This window comes from Capricornis sumatraensis, chromosome 2 (genome assembly GCF_032405125.1).
Source record: "Capricornis sumatraensis isolate serow.1 chromosome 2, serow.2, whole genome shotgun sequence".
Lineage (NCBI taxonomy): Eukaryota > Metazoa > Chordata > Mammalia > Artiodactyla > Bovidae > Capricornis > Capricornis sumatraensis.
The window spans coordinates 79,815,457-79,823,453 of NC_091070.1; positions in this window are offsets into that span (position 1 = coordinate 79,815,457).

The window sequence follows — 7,997 nt, forward strand, 5'->3', positions numbered from 1 at the left end:
AATTCCTCCCTCTGGAATCAGGGCAGCCTCTGCACCCCCAGATCTACCTCAACACAGGAGGTACCTTAGAGTAGATTCCGCAGGCAGCCAAGGGCTGTGGATGGGCTACCAAGTCTCAGCCCAGTCTGGACTCTGCAACGGAGGCCCTGCGGCCCTCTGGTGGACCGACTGTGGAACTGCAGCCTTCTCTGTATTTTAAAAAACCTCCAGTGACCCAAGGAAGGGCCTACCTAAGGGACAGGCTAGGTCTTTGCTTCGAAAATGGTGCCTTGTGTCATTTTGAGGCACATTATCCCCGCAGCTGTTAGATATGAGGCTTAAGAAAACTCAAAGGTGGATTTCAAACTGGGTACTGTTAAATGACCTACATCTTTACTAGTATTTTGGGTTCTCCCAGCAGAAGAAAAAAATTTTAATTCAAGTGTTTCAGGCAAAGTGCCAGCCTCGGGGCTCTTATCTCTCCTCTGAACTTCAAGTACTCTTAATTTGCATTGTCCAAACCCACGTCTCAAGAAGATATCTGTGACAACTAGTAGCAGAAAACTGACGGGTGAAATTGTTTTGACAGGCTCTGAACGGGAGAGTTGTGACTTTAAATTATTGTTCAGCCAGTGCTTAATGCATATCTATTTGCCTATTCATTCATGTAAGCTACAAATATTCATTAGTTCATGCTGCATCAGTCATTGCCTGTTTGCTCTCAAGCTTCTTTCTCATCCTTCTCTTAAAAACTGTTTCCTGCTTATCTTTGCCAACTATCTTCCAGTAAGAATGGCCAATGGGAGGCACTAGCAAGAGAGTGGAGATTGAGAAGTAAAGAGAAGCCAGATTCTTTTTGCTGACCATCTCTCTCTGTTTTGATCATCATTTCCCCATAGTGGTTCCAGTTCCCCATCAGCCAGCCCTTCCCTCCAGGGTCCTTGCCAGTCCCAACCATGGGACAGCCTCAGCCACTGATTCTGGTGACACCATCCCTCTCCTGTGTCCTTCAAGCCCTCATGGTAGTAGCATTCAGCTTCTCATCTCTGTGTACTTCCTGTGTAATCAGTTCCCTGTTTCAAATTCCCTCTTTGAAATTCCCTCTTTGAAATGCCCAGGATGATTTTGCTGTACTTGGTAATAAGGATATTGCAGTGGGCAAGACAGGCTCCATTCCAGATAGCATGGAGCTCACAGTCTATTGGGGAAAACAAACATGAAACAATCAAAAAAAAAAAAAAGAAACAATCAGTAGCATGATAAACATTTCAAAAGAGAAGTTTATAAGAACATACATCAGAGAGACCTAACCTAGAATAAGAATAAATTTTGTAGTTCCATAGGTGACACTAGAAACCCTAAGTCAATGGGTCCTTACACAATGACACAGTCCCACGAGAGATGGTTGCAGCGCAGCAAGTTTTAATGCTTCCTCTCACCCTTCCTGGATCCAGCAGGGAAGAAAAGGGTCCCTCACCAAAGAGGGACGTCAAGGATTTCAAGGAGGATTGTATAGTAGTGGCAAAGAAGCAGAGACAGAGTAATTCTGACACCCTGCAGGGGTCCAAGAAAATTAGGTTCTGCCTGGTCCAGGCAAAGGAGAAACTAGAATTGTGGAGGAATGTATCCTCCCCCTGGCGACCACTAAAACACAGAAGTTAGGCAATCTCCAGGCCAAGCCCGACTCAGAGAAAATGACTTCCCAAATATTTAAACTCTAACATTTCAGCATTTCCTGAGCCTCCTCCCACCGCATCACTGCCCCCAGTAGTCCAGTCGACTGCTGTGCTCTTTTGTCCCAACAGGTTTCTGCCTGTGCCTTGATGGGCTGGGGGCATTCTTATCCTCTCTATATACTCCTCCATCCTGAAGAATTCCAGATTTACTCAACACCTTGGCTTCTCTTGCCAAATCATAAGAGGTCCGGATTAATGCATCAGATGTGGGAGGCAAACTCTCTTCATTTGTGCCACTTGAATCACTGTCGACCAGATCTAAAGTGTGTTTTTAAATAGAGGTTTCCAATTCCACACTGTAGAGGGAAACCATCACTGAAATGCAGGGCCATTCAGAGCCACTGTGCCTTGCAGGAGCTCCCCATATGGAAGGAGGGAGAGAGCAAAGTAGGAGGATCTGTGTCCTCCTCCAGCTCACCGCCTACCCTAGGTCAATACTGGAACTTGCGCTCATGCTAAGGCTTCAGTCGTGTCCAACTCTTTGAGACCCCATGGACTGTAGCCTGCCAGGCTCCTCTCTCCATGGGATTCTCCAGGCAAGAATACTGGAGTGGGTTGCTGTGCCCTCCTCCAGGGGTTCCTCTCAACCCAGGGACTGAACCCATGCCTCTTACGTCTCCTACACTGGCAGGCAGGTTCTTTACCATTTGAGCCACCTGGGAAGCACACACTAGAAAGCATATCTAAAAATGTTATGACTCAGCATACTCCCACCCGCCTGTCTCTCCTTCAAACTCCAATTATACTTCGTCCACACCATCAAAACTCATGACTCTGGGAGCCATTATGGGTCAGTTACGGCATCTGAGGCAGGCCAAGGAAAGGAGGGAGCTCAGGTGTTGCTTGAGTCACTGGAACATGGGCCTGGAGCAGCCCTTCTCAATCTGGATTCCATGAGAGAACTAAGCCCTAAGGCATCTATTATATGCAATGAATTATCTTGTATCTTTTATGCTTCCAGAATGGTACTAGCTACGTGCCATCCTTGGGAGACCAGAGGAAATAATAATGTTCTATAGACTTTCATTCTCTCTAGGAACTCCTGTTGAGAAAGGCTGAGCCAATAACAAAAGCTAGTCCCAGTAATGCTTTCGTCACTCTCTTGGATTCGTCTGGTTCACAGGGTTGTATGTGAATGATCCTATCCAGGGGAATTCCCTGGCCATCCAGTGGTTAAGACTCAGCACTCACTGCTGGGTTCCTGGGTTCAATCCCTGGTATAGAACTAAGATTCCACAAGCCACAGGGCGTAGCCAAAATATAGTGATTCCACCACAAATATTAATGTGAGTTGGGGAGGGATGTGTTTAAGAATATGGTTACAGGGGACTTCCAGTAGTTAAGAATTTGCCTTGCAATGCAGGGGACATGGGTTTGATCCCTGGTCAGGGAACTGAGATCCCACATGCCGCAGGTCAGTTGAGCCCCTGCACTCTGGAGCCCACGTGCCACAATGAGATGCTACAACGAAGACCCAATGCAGTCAAATAAAGAAAGAAATATTTTTAAATGTAAACATCATGAAGCCTATACCTAAATTTAAAAAAAGGATAAAAAGCACAGTGAGAGAACATGACGAAACAACCAGAGGAGCGCCCAAGAAGTCCACACCTGGGTCTCCTAATGGCCTCTTATCCTCCCTCTGACCATTCAACCAGCCAAACCCATCCAATTTTAACAGAAGATGAGCGAATAATTAAACCTATTTTCACCTCTGAGCAGGATCCCCTTTGCCTGGTCCATTTTCTGGAATCATCTCCACACAAAACCCTATCCTCAGCACTGAGCCCAGTGAGAAGATGGGGACTAAGTCCCATGACGTAAGAAGGGGGTATGGCACGGAGAGAAGATGCATATCACCTGCCTTGTGTCTCCAAGGTTCCACCACCTGGAATGGGGAGAGCCTCCCTCTGGGGGAGATGCAGTGGGAAGGGTGAGAAGGAGGTACAGATAAATAACACTTAGCTGAGCACTTTTTTAAACTGTTGTTTTCTAACTGTTTCATTGACATGTCCAATCTCTGCAGCTAGGCTGTAAATTCCTTGAGTGCAAGGACTAAGTTTACACTGTAAATCTTTTATCTCCTACAGCGTTCAGCCCAGTGCTTTTCCTGCAGATGCTTCCTCAGCATACTGTTGATTAATTAGCATCTGCTTTGGGGAAAAAAAAAATGGTGCATCCTTGAAACAATTACAGTGTAAGGTTTATTCAAAAGTATTGGATGAATATGATAAGGTTTAAAACATTGAATACTTGCGCACTATGAGCCAAGGAATCTCCCCACATCACCCCACACTGGGTCTCATAGGAGCCACCCACCCCACCCTGGACATCAGACCGAGAAGGCTGCATGGGGGAGAAGCTCATCACAGCTGAAATTGAGCAGACCTTCCCTTGCAGTCAGACTTCTTTCTCATGTAACTTTCTAGGATTAGCAGGCCACACAGAAACAGAGGACAAAACTGACCCCGTCCCATCCCATCTTCCTTCCACTTCTGCTCTGCTACCGAGAGTCAAAGGTTTCTCTCCCCCACCCCTATGTGGACACCCCTTTGTTGCTGGACGTCAAAGTCTCACCAACAGTTCAAGCTTGCTACTCTCAGGAATCAGTGTGTACTGCCTGCACCCCCAGCCCCCCTAACCCCCAACACATACCCTGGGACTCAGCTCAGCCTCTGAATGAGGCAGGGGAGGGGCATTCCTAAGTCTGTGAGATCTGACTGCCCACTCCAGGCTGAGTCCCAGTGGGCCCTGAGCCCCATGTGACTCTCAAATTGGTCAGCCAGGAGCTTGGACAGTCAACACTTCACGGAGGGAGGGGGAATGTGGTAATGCCTCTCAGACCCCAAATTCACATGAAGTTGATTTAGTCTCAAGCCAGTGGACTCAGTTTGGGTGGGGAACAGGCAAATGATGAGAAAACAAGCCAGTGATGAAAAAGGTTGTCTGCGATCCTTCCTTCCTTCCTGGAGTAACAGCCAGAAGGCAGTGGAGTGACTGTGGAATCAGAAGAGGTCGGAGGCTCCTCCAGCCAGACCTTGACCATGCTGGTGAGCACCCACTCCCCACCTTGCAGCACACCTTTGGGCGACCAGAATGTCACATCTACCAGAAAGCATGGCTCTTCCCTGGAACAACACTAGAGACCCTATGAGTTCTCAACTCACGATGTCTCTGTCCTAATGAGCTATCCTTGATGAGCCGAGGTCACCTTCCTTTTTCCTGAATCATTCCACTCAATTATCCACATATCCTCATTATTTTCTAAACATGGAACCAATATTAAATCATTTGTACTGGCAAATAGAATCTTCAGCTGGTACCATGAGGCAGTGCTCCCAAGATTTTCCTGGGAAGGTGGGTGTTTCGCTCTCACCTCTGCATTGCCTTCCAGAATTCATCACCACCGTATTTTGGGGACTGGGGCTCTCTGCCTTCCACTCACGGCCTACAGTGAATTCTGGCAGCCAGGCTTGCCCCAGGTTCCTGCAGATCTGACCGACAGCCTTGCCTGACCACTTGGCTAGGTCTTATTCGTTGTTAATGAGCGTGTGATGTGTTCTCTGCCCTTCCTCTAGCTGCACTGACTTTGGGGGGTAAATGTAGAGCATTTCTGAACACCCCACTTTCCCCATCCAAGCCAAGCCTAGAACCAGAGCTCTGGGATGGCCACCCTGCCACGTACGTGGTCAGGCACACCATCTGGCTCTGCTACAAGACAAACTTGTTCTTCCTACTTCTGCCAGTTGGCAAAAAATTAATAATCAATCAGCATGACCTTTATATCACATTTATCAACCTTAGCAAAGGGAAATCTGGACTTTGAAAGCTGTTTGGCAAGCTTGAGTGCCCAGAGAAGTTCAAAGAGCAGCCTAGCCAATTGTTTCATAGTTGATGGTATTCTCTGGACCCATGACTAAAGCATTTTTTATTCAGTATATTTTAAGTTGCTGTACACAAACAGGCATTAAGATCTGGAATCTGATCTGCAGTTCAGATCCTGGAGTGTCCAGGACAACTTCCAGCTCAGTGAGCCACACAGAAATAGAGAGATAGTATAATGTGGTAAAGGACAGGGACTTTTGCACTTTTTAGCTCCATAGTAGTTGATGCATGTTAAATGGCAACACAGATAGATAGACACACACACACACACACACACACACACACACACACATACACACACACATCCACTTAAGTGAAACAAGTTTCTTGAGGGACTTCCTTGGTAATTCAGTGAAGAGTTCAACTCTTAACACCTAAGAATTAGCATGAAAAAGTGTTAGTCACTCAATCATGTCCAACTCTATGCGACCCCATGGATGTAGATTGGGAGGCTCCTCTATCCAAGAAGTTCTCCAGGCAGGAATATTGGAGTTGGTTGCCATTCCCTTCTCCAGGGGATCTTCCCCACCCAGGGACTGAACCTGGGTCTCCTGCATTGCAGGCAGATTCTTTACCATCTGAGCCACCCAGAAGATCAAGAATTAGCATGCCACAACTAAAAAAAGAAAAGTTCCTTCATGCCACAACTTAAAAAAAAAAAAGTTCCTTCATGCCACAACTAAAAAAAAAAAGTTCCTTCATGCCACAACTAAGACCCGGCAAAGCCAAATAAATACATGGGGTTTTTTTTAAGTTTCTTGAAACAATCCAGCCTTAGAGGAAGGTGCATGTGAAAGTAATTCACTAGGAAATGTTTCCAGGGGAAAGAGTTAGAGGAATGAGGAAGCTGGACCAGGAAGGGGCCAAGTAAAGGTGCTGCATCAAGCCAAGCCACACAGAGGGTAATTTTGACTCATTCCCTCAGGGGTCTTCAGGGAGCACTGCGGGTCACACCTCAAAATCATTCCAAGGATAGGGCAATAGAGCTGCGTACATCCCAGTGCCAGCATTATCATTAGCCAAGGGCCACTCCATTGGAATTCAGTTGGCGCACACAGAGAGGGTAAACGGACTGACACTAATATGATATTGTAAGTCAACTACACTTCCATAAATTTTTTTAAAGATTCTCTCTGGGAATTCCTTGGTGGTCCAGTGGTTAGGACTCTGTGCTTCCACTGCAGGGGGCCTGGGTTCAGTCCCCGGTGGGGGAACTAAGATCCTGCAAGCCTCTCACTTTGGCCAGAAAAAAAAAAGGGGGGGATTCTCCCTTAGATCAAACTCTAAAAAAGTTTAAAGAAAAAAAAATAGGTAAAAATGATCCCAGGTGGCATGGGCAGAGAAGGGACAGGACCTCTTCCAGACACCCTAACCCCAAACCACGAGTGATCATCTGGGACGTTCTCTATTCTGGTTTTGTTTTGTCTAGCTCTAACTTTTTAGCTATGGATTCGAATCTCAGTGCAGCCACTTATGAGCCGCTGTTTAACCTGTCTGAGGTTTTTCCTCATTCCTAAAACGCGAATAACAATATCAACTTTTGCTCACTGTGATGAAAATAGGAATTAATATAGATATTCCTAGCAAATAATAGGTGCTCCATTTAGAGCTATTATGATTCATAAATGTATCCTGAAGGGGACTTCCCTCTTCCCCGGTGGTACAGTGATTAGGACTCTGACCTTCCACTTCAGGAGACACAAGTTCAATCCCTGGTCAGGGAAATAAGATCCTGAAAGTCACATGGCATGACTGAAAATTTTTAAAAGATAAATAAATATATCCTCAAAATTCCTGGAGAAAGTAATACCAAAACATCTGTATGCTCTTGACCATATGCAAGACAGGCGTGCATAAAAACACAAGTGAGTTCCTTGGCAGAGATACAACAGACCTCTACACAAATCTTCACCCTCTCCTGCCTCCACGCCTTAGCGCTTTATTCCCTTTGACTATTGCTGCTCATCGTCCAAGCTATGTCTTACAAGTTCCTCTTTCATGAAGCTTTTCCAGACCACTGCAACTGAAAACTCTCCTTCCTCTGAATTGCCATGCTGTTCTATTTGAAATTATTTTTTTATTGGAGTATAATTGGTTGACAATATTGTATTGGTTTCTGGTGTACAACAACATGTATCAGCCATATGTATACATGTATCCCCTCCCTCTTGAGCCTCTCTTCCAGCCACCATCCCACCCCTCTAGGTCACACAGAGCACCAAGCTGAGCTCACTGTGCTATACAGAGCTTCCGTCTGGCTGTCTATTTCACACACGGTGGTGTATATATGTCAATGCTACTCTCTCATTTTATGCCTCTCCTCTTTCCCTCCTGTGTCTGCAAGTCCATTCTCTATGTCTATGCTCCTATTGCTTCTCTGCAAACCGGTTCATCAGT